The sequence below is a fragment of the Tamandua tetradactyla genome, chromosome 2 (genome assembly GCF_023851605.1).
Source record: "Tamandua tetradactyla isolate mTamTet1 chromosome 2, mTamTet1.pri, whole genome shotgun sequence".
NCBI classification, from domain to species: domain Eukaryota; kingdom Metazoa; phylum Chordata; class Mammalia; order Pilosa; family Myrmecophagidae; genus Tamandua; species Tamandua tetradactyla.
Window position 1 is genome coordinate 156148765 of NC_135328.1, and position 14632 is coordinate 156163396.

Below are 14632 nucleotides of genomic sequence, written 5' to 3' on the forward strand. Positions count from 1 at the left end.
TATCACTCTACTAGTAAGAAATTTCTTATACCAAATGTTTCAGTCTCTTTGGATCAAACTGAAATATTTCTTTCATATCAAATATGAATATTAGAGCCAAGGTCCCCTTTACTCTGCTTTAAGCTTTCATGGACACTATGGACACAATAGTGTCAGCCAGGGTCTGAAACCTGAAAGTGAATCTGCATTGATTTTAATTTAATTATACAATACAAAATAATTTCTTTATATAATTTCTTTATCTTTTTTGGGATGACAAAAAAGAGATAAATAAGGAACAACTGATAACATCATGATCACCTATGACCCCAGTGTGAAAATAATACACAAGTACTACTCCAAGACTAATAGGCATAACTGGAAGTGGCATTCAATACCTTAAATTAAAAAAGAATTTTTAATTAAGGTATTAATTCTCTCAATCACTGAGAATCAGGTCAAAATGGGGGAAATTGTTAAACAAATTAAGTAGGCCCAAGATGGAGACCTTAATGCTAACCTCTATGTCAGCAAATTGGATCTTGAGTAAGTTTCTATCTCTCGTAAGTGCTCCTTCTCCCAGAATCTGAAACCTGAGAATAATCAATCACAACTATTCAGTGCCCTGCTCCTTCTGGAACCAAGCTCCTCTAACTCATGGCTAAGCCAAGTAAGAAAAACTTTTTTCTTGTACCAACCAATAAGATTATTTTCATTAAGACTTCTTTATGCTGCACATATTAGCTTGTTCTTGCTCTCACACTTCAGAGCTCCACTCCTCTTTATGGACTGGATGTTTCCCAGCTCATGAATTGCATAATAAAGCTGTGAGACCACAAAAATTAATTTTATGATGATTCTTTTTGTCTTTTGACACAGGAGACACAAATTAATTATTGTTCTGATCATTATAGACTCTCAGATTTCTCTATGAAGTGGTCAGCTCCTTATACAGATAAGACAGTAACCAAAATATAAAACTGCAGGAATTTTAGACGTGGTTCAAGACAATGGCTGAATATGGATACAGTGAAGAGAAATATAAAGGCAGTTTCCCTCTTTCCTTTTATTAGTAAGGTAAGAATGTGTATAAAGGCACGAGGCTCATTTGGGAGGAAAATGATTTCATACAGTAAAATCTTATTTTTCTCCATGCTCATGAGAAAATGGTTTCAGGTCCTGGACTGAACAAGGAAATCACAATATAATGACACTTGCTCACAAAAAACTTCAAAACTATCATCTAACTGTGATTACCAATTTATTTATTTAAAAAATTTAATATCCTTTTATTTATATCAAACCAATAACTGAATTTTTTCCCTTATAAAGTTTTCAATGGAGTTGCAAGTATAAGAAAGGATATGCAAGACTAATGTTTGCTCTGTATAACACATAAAGGAGAAGCATCTCTCCAAGAGCACTGACCCAAGAGGTACTGTTTGAACCACTGGCTGTATAATACAACCCATTAGGAATATCAAAAAGGCAAGGACAGCACAGCTTCAGCCTAGGAAGAGGGGTCCCTGCTAAGTCTGGCTTTTATTTGTACCCAGACCCTAAACAGATCTTAAGTCCCCCTCACTGAGAAGAGCCAAGAAATGTTTCAGCACAGTGCCAGGAGGACCAAGGTTGTTTAGTCAGAACATTAGCACTTCATGATTTGCCAACGCTCATGTTCTCGCTGGTAAATGAATCAGGAAGACTAAACATCACAAACATTGGTTACCAAATAAGCAATAATTAAAGTTCTTGTCTAGGGCAAATGACATGCAATAGGCAATAAGTTTCCCAAACACCACTGTTGAGATTATTTAGCCTAACTTTAAACAGTACATAATGGCTTCTTCCACACAATAAAGGCAAACTTTTACACTTGTTTTTCAACAGCCAATTATGTCTCCAGCTATAGCCTGTTTAACAGATTTTTATAAAATATACCTTTAGTATGTCAGAGTTGAGGTAAAAGAGAGTGGGGAGCAAAACACCCTCTATCAGAGTCTTGGGTATAGAAAGTGCTTTATAACTCAGTGGGCATTCAAGGGACAGGGTTTAAGATTATGTGCTATGCTGATCATTTCTTCCCATTACATGTCTTCCTGGCATGACTTGAAGGTGGTCTGGACATGGATCAGTTCTATTGGAGAGGATTTCCAAATTTCTGTATAGGTCTGGGTAGCAAAGCCTCCTAAATCAGGCTTCTGTAAGGATCTTGATCTAGAGATGCTCCCTCTTTATGACGAGTTTCTATAATCCCCAATTCTAGAGTCTATGATGCAAGAATTATTTGGGCCAGGTGAAGCTATGGAAGAATCAGAAGTGTATCAGCCTCTGGGTTTCTGCTTTAATGAAGAATAGGGGATGCTGCTTGGTATAGTGTGGGTTGATGCTAGCTGTTTTAATTGTTCTTATTGTCACTCCACTTTGTAGCTTTAATTTTTGGAATGCTTCTACCATTCAAAGGTATTAGCCTTGGTGGTAAAACCCTGTAAGGTATGTATCCAGCATCTCTCAGGCCTGCCTGTTGCTCAAATTGCTGAATAGAAAATTGGATCTATTTTGTTATCAAGTAATTCATGATGACATTTGGTAGTTTTAGCCATCACACTGGGGCCTTGACAATTCTGTCAGTGACCAGTCTTAGGGTGATTGCAGGGGAAGATACACTGAAATTTCCTTCCTCCACATTGGTAAGGTACTGAAATTTGTGCCCCAGAATTACTAACTTCCAGGGGATGCTGCCCATGTCTGATGGAGAAGGAGTCATGGACAATAGGGTCATGGAGGTTATCATCATGGATCAATACTTGGCAGTAGATTCCAGTGGGCAGAGATATCTTATCTAGAGGCCTCCTAGGATCAAGAGCAGGCACTTCTGACTGCCTCAAAGCTATTGAAAGACTGGGATCTAGGTGCTTTTTCTTGATAGAATTCCAAAGTTTAATCCATGCCACCACAGTTAAGGACAGATGGCTTCACTGGTACATTTTGCAAAACATTTCAAGAATAAGTATTAATCCTGCTCAAACACTTTCAAAAAACTGAAGAGGAAGGATGTTTCATAACTTATTTTATGAGGTGATATACAGCAATATATCACATTAATAGATTGAAAGATAAAACTACATAATCATCTAAATTCAATACCAAATACCAAAACCAAATAAAGATAGACATAGCAACATACCTCATAAATGACAATGCAAAAATGCTCAACAATTCTGCAAACAGACTCCAACATTACATTAAAATTAATTAAAATTATACACCATGATCAAGTGGGATATATCCCAGATATGCAAGGGAGGTTCAATAAGAGAAAAGCAATTACTGCAATTGTGGTAGTTTTAAAGTTGTTATGTACCCCAGAAAAGGCCATGTTTTTAATCCATTCCTGTAGTTGTTGACCTATTGTGCATGGGACCTTTTGATAGGCTATTTCAATTGTGATGTGGATCATTCATTGATCCTCTTGCTGGAGTCCTTTATAAGAGGGTAAAATACAAAGCTATGTGATGAAATTAAGAGAAGTTCAGAGAAGAGCACCAGCGAAGCTGTGAGAAGAAGGCAGTGAAGCCAGAAGCTGAAAGCAACAAAACTCAGGAGAGAAGGACCAGCAGATATCACCATGTGCCTTGCCACGTGAAAGGAGTCACAGATGCCAGCAGCCCATCTTCAGCATCCAGATATCATCCTGTGGATGCCTTGAGTTGGACATTTTCACAGCCTAAGAACTGTAAATTTCAATTTAATAAATTCCCATTGTAAAAATGGACTTATTTCTGGTATATTTGTTTTGGCAGCTTTAGCAAACTGAAATAGTAACATATCACTTAACAGATTAAAGGAAAAAACTACATAATTATCTAAATTCAATGCAAAAAGGAAACTGACAAAATCCAGTACCTTTCATGATAAAAATGTTTAAATGTCTAGGAATAGAAGAAAACTTCAATATAAGGGAAATTTATGGAAATCTCACAGCTAACATTATACCAAATGGAGAAATATTGAAAACTTTCCCTGTAAGTTTAGGAAAAAGACAAGGATGCCACTAACATGACCATTAATCAGCATTTTACTAGCAGTTCTAAGAAGAGAAATTAGACAGGAGAAAGAAATAAAAGACATCCAAACTGGAAGAGAAGAAGTGAAACTTTTCCTGTGTGCAGATGACATAATCGTATATAGAGAAAAACCCACTAACAAAATATACTAGAACTAATAAAATTAGCAAAGTGGCTGGGCAGAAGATCAACAGTGTATAGAAATCAATGGTATTTCTATATACTAGTAAAGAACAATATGAAGAAGAAATTAAGAAAAAATCAATTTACAATAGCAACTGAGTATTAAATATCTAGGGATAAATATAATGAAGGAGGTAAAAGAATTGTACATAACAAATTATAAAACACTGCTAAAAAGAATCAAAGAAGATCTAAATAAAAGGACACTTACACATTCTTGGATTGGAAGACATGTCCTCAAAGCCCAGGTATGTTAATGCCTTTAAATTGGGTATTTTCACAGCCTAAGAACTGAAAATTTTAATTTAACAAATTGCAAAAACTGGTCAATTTCTGATCCCACCCAATCCCAACCAAAATTCTAAAAATCTTCTTTGCAAAAATGGAAAGTCAATCAACAGATTTATTTGTAAGTATGAGGCCCAAAATAGCCAAAGCCATCTTGAAAAAGAAGAATAAAGTTAGAGGACTCATACTTCCCAATATTAAAACATTACAAAGCCACAAAAATTACATGGACTGGCACAAGAACAGACATATAGACAAATGGAATCAAACTGAGAGTTCAGAAATTAACCTTCACATTTATGGCCAAAGGATTTTTGACAAGGGTGCTGAGACCACTCTTTTGGGAAAGAATAATCTCTTCAACAAATGGTGTTGGGGAAACTGATCTCTATGTGCAAAAGAATGACTGTGCACCTCAACTTGCCACATACAATATCAACTCTATCAACAAATATTAACTCAAAATAGATAAAATACACAAATATAAGAGCTAGAACTATCAAATACCTAGAAGAAACTGGAGGGAAGCATCTTTAGGACCCTGTGTTAGGCAAGGCATCTTAAACTCCAATACCAAAGCACAAGGAACAAAAGAAGAAATAAATGGGCTCTCACAAAATTAAAAGCTTTTGTGCAATAAAGGACTTTATCATTGAAGTTAATTGACAGCCTATTGAGTTGAAAATATTAGGAAATCACATATACAGTAAGCATGTGATTTCAGAATATTAAAGAAATTTTACAACTCAACCCAATTAAAAAAATGTGCAAAAGAAATAGTTATTTTTCCAAAGAAAATATACAAATGGCCAAAAAGTACATGAAAAGATGCTCAGCATCATTAGCTATTATGGAAACACAAATCAAAATCATGAGACATTATTTACACCCACAAGAATAGTTACAATTAATAAAAACAAAAAATTACAAGTGTTGGAGAGGATGTGGAGAAAAAGGAACACTCATTCATTGTTCTTGGTAATGTAAAATGGTACAACTACTTTGGAAGACAGTTTGGTTAAGTATATAACTATCATATGACCCAGCAACTCCACTACTGGAGCCAAAATAAATGACATGATAAAGAATTGACTTGATCAGATATTTGCACATCAACATCCACAGTGGTACTATTCACTATTGCAGGAAGATGGAAGCAATTGTAGTGTACATCAGCCAATGAATGCATGAATAAAATATGATTTATACATACCATTGAAGATTATTCAGCCATGTACCTTGATGACATAATATTGAGTGAAATATTCCAGAAACAAAAGTACAAACATGATATGACCTCACTCATACTGAATTAGAAAAATCAAATTCATAATGTCAGAACTAGAATATATAGTGTCAAATGTAGAACATGGGTTACCAGGTACTGGGGTGTTGGGAGGAAATGTAGAGTTTTAATGCCTAATTTGTACAGACTTTCTCTTTGGGGTAAGGGGAAATTTTGGTAATAGATGGTAGTTATGGAAGCACAACATTGTGAAAGTAATTAACATTGTTGAAGTATATGTTTTAATGTGATGAAAATGGGAAATATTAAGCTGTATATACGATACTAGAACAAAATAAAAAAAATACTATAAGGTTGTACAACACAGTGTACCCTAATGTAATCCAGGCATAGTAATTAATGTTATAATACTGTTTCACAAATTGGAACAAAGTTATCACACTAATACAAAGTGTTAATGATAGGGAAAGGGTGTGTATGTGGGAACTTCATATTTTCTGCATTATTTTTTGTAAAACCTACAACTTCTCTAACAAAAAAAGGATGAAAGAAACAAAAGAAAGAAGGAAGAAGAGATGAAAGAGGGAGGGAGGGAGGGAAGGAAGAAAAAGGAAAAGGAAAGAAGAAAGAAAGAAAAAGAAAAACTACATACCAGATTTTTCAGGCTTAGTTCCCCCGAATATAACATTTCATTAATAAATTTTAATGGACTACATAATATTTTAAATATATTTGCCTAAAAATATATTTTATTAAAATTCAAAAAAAGATAAATCTACAATTAACTCAGATTTTAGAATGTGAGAAAGGTTTGGGGGACATGAACTGGAAAAAAAAAGAAAACTCTAGTCCTTTTGAGAACAGCAAATAACAGTCTCTCATATCACCAACATCTTCTTAGGATTGGCCCATCATATGGAATTCACAAGTATGTGCTGCCCATTCTATGAATGGAAAGAAACTACTGCCATATAGACCACTAGTCCTCAGGTCATTGGTACCGAGTGAGTCTCCACCTACACCCACTTGTAGCCCAGCAAGGGAAGCCTCTAAATAGAAGGGAAAGGGGAACAGACTTGAAGTTTTGGTCAAGGGATCCTGCTGATTCCCAGGAAAAATGTCATGTGAGGACAAGGACAGAGGAGACTTACGGGGCTACTGAGTACAGAGGTCTGTCTCCCACTCTTCATACACTGAAGTCAAGCCTGGGAAATGATACCTTTAAATGGATCTGCCACCCAATTTGGGCTCTAAGAGGGACATTTTTGTGCCTTCTCTCACCCAGTTTGGAACTATGCTCCTTTGGGTGCCTAACCCGACACAGTTTGAGGAGTTGGTTAAGAAAGTAACGGGCTGAGTCTCAGAACCCTCTCTAGGTGGTAAAATGTGATTCCTTTGACCTTCCCATACATCCCAGAGGTGGCTCAAGTGAAGCATGCAGGGAGCAAAGGGTTTTGAAAGGAGATTAAGGACTGGATTCAGAAGCTACCAGGTATAGGCCTGAAATATCTGTGTCTAGGCTTCTAGCAGGATTGTTGAGTGGCTAAGTGGTGTGATGCCTAAGTCTAAAGGACAGAATGAGGAGGTGGGACTGACTCCAGGTACAAATTGAGATTTCTGAGATACAAAATATCCCCTCAGTGAATGAGAGGAAGAATAACAGTGTGATCAGTATGAAAATAGGAGTATGTGAATGAAAATGCACTTTCTCAGAACAGATGAGGTGGCAAAATAAGAACCTATCACCTTTAATCACCTTTGCTCTTCTATAAAAATGTGAGCCTAAGTTATTGGCCTTACCTAACAACCACTGATTCAGTAAGAAAACTATGCTGCAAAGTATAGTACCTATATCTCTCTGTTCCACATGGTAACTGCCTTCTATCACTCATTAATATAACCCAGGTATCAAGTAATGTTGATCCTTAAATATGGAACATTTTTCCCTCATCTGCTTCCACTCTTCTGTTACCCACCACATATCTACAGGATAATTCCTAACAATCATCACAATTATCATTTTAAAATAACAACTTGAACAGGATTTTTCTGTCCTTCCACAATCAAATATAAAATTGAATTCTCCTCTAAAGCTCTGTATTTTATGTTCATATACCAACATACTTTGTAATTTAATAGTACTAGGTTGGTTATTTGGATTTTAAATACATTAAGAGTAAAAACTGAAAGTTTTTCACAACTGCATATACACAGCACATCATCCATGCACAATGATATCTGAAGTAATCAGACTTTGTTAATTCTGCTTTCTTCTAATCCTGTCTTATGAAATAAAGGATGAAAAGGTAAACATAAACACTAACAAGGATATTATTCTGATGTGATGTAAAATTTTTAGACAGAGTGCTCAGGTGGTTAAGACAAACTTTTTAAAAATTTTTCATTAAGAGCAGTTTGAGAGCAACATGGACTATGAGGGACAGAATTTACTTTCATAAACTTTATATAAATTCTTAGACTCAGCAGTGACTACAAACCAAATTGACTTTCTCAAATTCTCCACAATTTTCCACTTCCATTCAGGACTTATAGTCTGTAATGACTACAAAATTCATTTTTTTAAAACCTTCTGTAATTTTCCATATCCATTCAGGATTTGTAGTCACTAAGGATTACAAAATTCACTTTAAAAACCTTCTATAATGCTGTGGTAGTTAGATTCAGTTGTCAACTTGGCCAGGTGAAGGCATCTAGTTCTGTTGCTGTGGACCTGAGCCAATGGTACGTGAACCTCATCTGTTGCTGATTTCATCTACAGTCAGCTAGGAGGTGTGCCTGCTGCAATGATTGATGTCTGAGTTCACTGGCTGGTGCTTGAATGAGAGAGCTCAATGTAGTACATCCCAAGCAGCTCAGCATACCTCATCTCAGCACTCACAGCTCAGCCCAGGTCTTTGGAGATGCAGAAAGGACTCATCCTGGGGAAAGTTGTTGGAACCCAGAGGCTTGGAGAGAAGACCAACAGAGATCACTCTGTGCCTTCCCACGTAAGAAAGAACCTCAGCGGAAGGTTAGCTGTCTTTCCTCTGAAGAACTAACAAAATAAATTCCCTTTTATTAAAAGCCAATCCATCTCTGGTGTGTTGCATTCCAGCAGCTAGCAAACTAGAACAAATGTTCTATATCCATTCAATCAGCAATGACCACAACATTTACTATCATACTAAAAATATGTTAATTTACTAGGTTAATATATCTTTGTATTTGCCTGTTCTCTGAGGCAGTTGTAAGTCAGCAAAGTCTGCTGCTAAGGCATTCTTAAAGATATGGGAGTTATTTTGAAACCTGTGGGGTAGCACTCTCTAAGTGAGTAGGGTGGGAATCTTATTTTTAAGTCCCTGCCAGTCAAAGGCAAATAGGTATTGAAAGTTAGGGTGAAGAGGGATACAGAAATACGTTTTTAAGATTTAGGACTGGGAACCTGAATGCAGAGAGTGAGGTTTGTCAGTGGGCTCACAGGATGCTTTCATCCAATACAGACAGGCTTATTTGCTTAAGGATCTCCTCTGGAATGCCAAAGGGCCTAGATTTAGTCAAGGCTTTGGGGCAAAGAAGTGGGTAATCACTAGTTGGGTCCACTAGTCTTAAAGTAGTCCCTATGGAGTGAAAAAGATCTCCCTCCCTAGAAGGATATGTGGTATTCACTAGGGAAAATGAGAAATTGATGGGACACTAGAATATCTTTGATTCTACAAAGGAGAAGGGTAGTGAAGATTTTAGTTTGGGTTTTACCATCAACTCCCACAACTAGACAGTCCGAGTAGAGATAGGCCCAGAGTGGCAGTTTAAGACAAAGTAGCTCTACTGTTAATTAAGAAATTAATAATCTTACCTGTCACATCAAGTGTCACCCAACACTCCTCTATGTTGATGGTCAGATGTGAAGTCAGCAGAGCCATATATAGCCTCAGGCACCCTCAATGTTTTTCACTTGCCATGAGTAGGGCTTGAGGGGTTGTCCTGTCTCCCCTTCAGGAGACAGTGCAGTCCCTGGATGCAAAGACTATGTTGTTGGCACCTGGGGCAGGGCCCCAGTGGATCCTTTGTCAAGGATTTACACAAGGTTTCTGGCACTCTCTGCCAGCAGCTCTCTGACCCACAGTTGAAGAAAGGCTTGAAGCCAGGATGCTGTTAACAGCAAATGCAAACAGTTGAGACTATTCTCTGGTCTTTTGCTTACCTCTCTGCCTTCTCCCCCTCCTTGGCCTTGTTCTGATAAAAACAGCATTGTGGGAGTTTGTGGGCCCATGGAGAGCTTTTGCAGATTTCTCTGAATCTGATGGCTGACTGATGAAATGGGTGTCCGGCAAAATTTGACTTTCCAAGAGATCTGGGCTTACATTACTGTACTTTTCAGGGTTTTCACTAGTATCTCTGAGGACAGAGCCAGTTTTCCTCTTTCCCCTGAGTGAACTCCCATAGTTTAATTATAATTAACTAGCTTGGCGATACATTACCTCATGTGTTTTAGCAATCAACTTCTAAAAGGGAAAAGAAGGAAGAGGAAAAGGAAGAGAAGATATTTTCCTCTAGTGGAAATTGGGCATAACACAAAGCAACAAATCCTTCCCAGGTCCTTGTCTTAATAGAACTGCAAACATCTGGGTATGGGGAATTTCTGGCTTCATTTCCTGTCTTTTACAAACTCGAGGATGGTATTGTCATTCATAGTCCCACTGGAGGACTATGCTTCCCCATTTTTTTAGCTTAAGTTGACTGTTGGTATTTCCCATTTTCTCAGGAAAAGAGAAAAGAAAAAGTCACACTAGTACCAGTGTGACTGTGTGGTATACCAATGCATGCTGGAGCTGGGTGTTTCCCTCTCTGCTGGCCCAATCACTTCAGAACATGTGTATAGCCACTGGGCATTCATGAGTTATCTTTCCTGAGAAACATCTGGACCTAGGCTTCCAGGGATTTTCCAGGCCTTACCCAGAATTCCATGACAACACTCCCGAGTACATAGGGACTCAAACCCCATATAGCACCTTTCCTGAGATGCCTGCACCTACGCTTCTTGGATGGTGGGAGGTATCTCCTGGACATTTCCTGGAAGAACTCCAGCGTAACACTCTTGAGGAGTCCTCTCCATTGGCCTAATCTCTTTGGAATATGGGGAGTACAGTCACCAGGTGTCCCAGGGACAAATCACCAGACATCCACATGACATTCCCCCATAAATGTCTAGATCTATGCTCATGAGATGGGGGCACTCACCCCACCTAAGAATCATCTAGAACAACACTCCTGGGAATACCTCTAAGTTTGCAGTTTCCTGAGGGCTAAAATGCAAGCATTTTTTTTAATGTTAAAGGCAAAATCTTATTTGTTATAAGAATCCTTTGCCAAGAACCCTGTGTATGGGATGTCTCAGAAGGCATTGAAAGCCAGAAAGAGGGAAATCCTCATGGAGGAAAGGGAGAGGACCTCTGCCAAAGAGGTGAAAAAAAGGAAAAGAACCAGCAAGAGAAAGGGTCTGGGTCCTGAGGGGAAGAGAATGTGGGGAAAGTCTCAGACAGCCAAGGAGGGAGAGAGAGAGAAAGAGAGGGGAAGGGAGAGGGAGGGAGAGGGAGGGAGACAGGGACTTGATTTGGCTCACATTGGACTCATGCTCAACATGGGAAGAAGCCCCCATACAGGTCCCAATGGGCAGTATTACCTGCTGCCCTGAGCTCCCTTGGATAGCCGGAGGCTCAGAGTGAATTGAGTTTATGTCCTGGGGATGCTGGATTAACATCCAACATTAAGCCAAAAGTGCTGTGAGAAAGAATTCAAAGGCACAGCACTGCATAAAGTAAGCAGGCAGACAATTTATTGAGAAAATATGTGAGAGGACATGAGGACACTCTCACAAAGACAGGTGAGAAAGGTGAGAGACCTGGATTAAGTTTAATATTTTTGGGGAACATACAGCTCCAAACCACCAGAGTAAAACATATAGAATATGTGAGACATCACACTATAAAACTCTTTCAAGTATAAATAATGAAAGTCTTCATTAGTTTCTAATTCCTTAGGCACCATTAAATTTCTTACAATGTGGCTATAATAAGCCTATAATCAAAGTGAAATAATTGGAGTTCATACCATAAATCTAAAGCAAAAACACATCTACCATAAATACCTTACTGTAGAACTCAGCCATGTATTTAGAATTATGCCTAATGTTCTATTAATGAAAAAAATGCATAGGATAAAAATGTAGGAGAGTATCTATGTGGGTGCAGTAGCCTTGGATCATGCCCATCAGACATAAGGAGTTTCCACAAATCCTTCCTGGATAACTCCATGTCCAATCCTGGCTTTCTCTGAAATGGCTGAATAATTCCACATTTGGCCAAGTCCTCATGTGGGGCACTGTTCTCTGGGGTCTCCCTTCCAGGAAGCCCAGAATTCTCTAGGACATCAACTTCTGGTTTCTTTGTACCCAAGAATTCAGTTCTTAAATTATCTTCTTTCGCATTTCACTATAAGCTGCAAGGAGAAACCATGCTTCACTTTCCACAATTAATTTGGAGATCTCTTCTGCTAAATATTAAAGTTAGGAACATAGACTCTAAAGATACCTCTGACCAGGCTCTAGACAGAAATGAGGCATGTGCTATTGCAGACTGGAAGGAAGGCGATCCTTGTTTTAAAATGGCAGATAATCTGGCAAAATTGACTAATGGATTTGGCTGGAAGGGAGATTTTATCCATGAACTTGGATATTTAGCAGAGGAGATTCAGAGAGAGCGGAGAATGCTGAAGCACCACGAAACAGAGAGTCCACAAGCCAGCAACTTTTGGAGATGAAGAAGGAAAATGCCTCCTGGGGAGCTTCATGAAACCAGAAGCCAGGAGAGAAGAAGCTAGCAGACGATGCTGTGTTCGCCATGTGTCCTTCCAAATGAGAGAGGAACCCTGACTGTGCTTGACATGTGCCCTTCTACTTAAGAGAGAAACTCTGAACTTCATCAAACCAAGGTGTCTTTCCCTGGATGCCTTAGATTGGACATTTCTATAGACTTTTTTTAGTTGGGACATTTTCTCGGCCTTACAACTGTAAACTAGCAACTTATTAAATTCCCCCTTTTAAAAGCCATTCTGTTTCTGGTATATTGCATTCCAGTAGCTAGCAAACTAGAACAGTGGGACATTGCAAAAGTTATGTTAATGGATGGTGGTAATAGGACACATTATGAATGTAGTTAACACTACTGAATTATATATTTGATTGTGGTTAAAAGGGAAAACTTAGGTTGTATACATGTTACTAGAATAACTTTAAAAACAAAAAAAACTCCATGCAATTGTACAACACAGTGACCCCTAAGTTAAAGCATGGACTAGAGTTAATAGTATAATTATAAAAATGTGCTTTCACTAGGGACCCAGCCCCTCCAGAATATTAGCTAGCTCCATCTCCCTCCCCCAACATGAAAAAGTTAGAATGGCCATAGCCCAAATACCCCTAAAGAAAGGATAGAAAGATCAAAGGTAAGGGTGGAGTTATACAGAGAAGATAGGAGTTAACAAATGAATAGGACTGCTGAATCATTAAACTGATCTCTCTTTTAGTCTCCAGTATATTAGAGCAGCTCGAAGTAAAAACCTAAAATGGTGGAAATTGTAACCCATGCCAAACTCTGAAATCTGTTCTACAACTAATTATGGTGCTGTGCTTTGAAATATATTACTTTTTTGTATATATGTTATTTTTCACAAAAAAGAAAAAAAGTCAATTGTTATGATAAAAAAATATTTATTCCTTCTAGCCTCCTATATTATAGAGCAACTAGAAGGAAAAATCTGAGAGGCTCATATGGTAGCCCATGACAAACTCTGGGATCTGTCCTGTAACTACTTGTTGAAGAGTGCTTTGAAGACTATTGCTTTTTTCTTTCTTTGCTTTGTATATATGTTATATTATACAATAAAAAAGTTTAAGAAAAGAAGTGCTTTCATTAATTTTAGTAAATGTGCCACACCAATGCATGCTGTTAATGAAAGGGTGGTATGTGGGAATCCTGTATTTGACACATGATTTTTCTCTAAACCATAATCTTCTCTAACATGAAAAAAATATTAAAAAAAAATAGGATGGTGAAGGATTTGGTAATGCTAAATAAGCAATGATATTTAATTATTTAAATGAATTAATACTGGCAAACATATTTGAAGTAAACTTTGTTGTTGCTAAAAAATCTGTTATGCAGGTCAATTTCTATTATTTCAGGCAACCTAAATATAATTATAACAGGAAACAGAGAAATAACTTAGCATGTTAACTAAAAATGTAGTTAACTATACATTTGTGCTATAACTATTAAGTACTGTTAACCTATGTGGGTGCAAACAACGATGAACATTGAAGAGATAGTTTGCAAATAAAAGTCTGATAGTGCATAAATTTCCCTTTTAAAATATCATGATTTCTCTCATAACTTAAAATCACATAGAAAATAATATAATTTTAAAAGAAAGTTCTGGTGTATTATGGGTGCTTGGGCAGGAAAACACTTGAGAATCCAGAATGAAGCAGTGGCTCATTTCTTACATCAAAAAATTTTGCCAGGTGTTTTTTGCCATTGTTTTAGTTTCCTTTGGCTGCTCAAGCAAATATCATGGGATGGGTCAGCTTAAACAATGGGAATTTATTCACTCACAGCATTGAGGCTAAGAGAAACTCCAAATCAAGGTGTCATCAAGGCAATTCTTTTCCCCTGAAGACAGTGGCATTCTGAGGTTGGCTGCTAGAGATCCTTGGTCCTTAATATATCACATACCAAGGCACATGGTGGCATCTCCTGGTTTCTCCTTTGTCTTTGGGATCAATTCATGTTCTACTTCTGGTTGTGATCTGTGT

General features: G+C 37.6%; 1 protein-coding gene and 1 pseudogene across 2 annotated transcripts in view; both read right to left on the reverse strand.

The window, feature by feature from the left end:
- Nucleotides 1-14632, reverse strand: part of LOC143674122 (uncharacterized) — a 71531-nt gene that overhangs the window by 39777 nt on the left and 17122 nt on the right. The gene's annotated exons all lie outside the window — the stretch shown is intronic.
- On the reverse strand, nt 194-2954 carry LOC143657682 (putative monooxygenase p33MONOX pseudogene; annotated as a pseudogene).